Genomic DNA, 279 nt, shown 5'->3' with positions numbered 1-279 from the left:
TGACCTAGTAGCGGTATCGGCGCGTTGCCGCCATGCCCTGCCGTGCCCCGAGCGCCGCCTCGTCCCCTCGGCTCGGACCACGCCATCCTTCTCCCGCGAAGTCGTCATCACTCCGAGTGATACAAACGAGGAAACTGCTCGAAGTCCAAAGCAGGGGACAAAGTTCTCCTAAATTTCTGTTTCGTCAAAATAAACTTTGGAAGAATGTCGTCGGCACAAGTTCGCTTCCTCCTCGAAAATAAAGGCCTGCGCCTTTTTCGAATTCGCGTGTGTTTTGCG

The 279-nt window shown here is 54.8% G+C and overlaps 1 protein-coding gene across 2 annotated transcripts in view; it reads right to left on the bottom strand.

Annotated features, from left to right (window-relative positions):
• The window catches only part of LOC119591893 (glutamate receptor ionotropic, NMDA 2B-like), a 182,298-nt gene that overhangs the window by 133,890 nt on the left and 48,129 nt on the right, over positions 1-279 (bottom strand). The gene's annotated exons all lie outside the window — the stretch shown is intronic.

The sequence above is a fragment of the Penaeus monodon genome, chromosome 29 (genome assembly GCF_015228065.2).
Source record: "Penaeus monodon isolate SGIC_2016 chromosome 29, NSTDA_Pmon_1, whole genome shotgun sequence".
NCBI classification, from domain to species: Eukaryota; Metazoa; Arthropoda; class Malacostraca; order Decapoda; family Penaeidae; genus Penaeus; species Penaeus monodon.
Note: the sequence above shows the minus strand (reverse complement) of the source record. Positions and strands in the feature narration are given on the sequence as shown.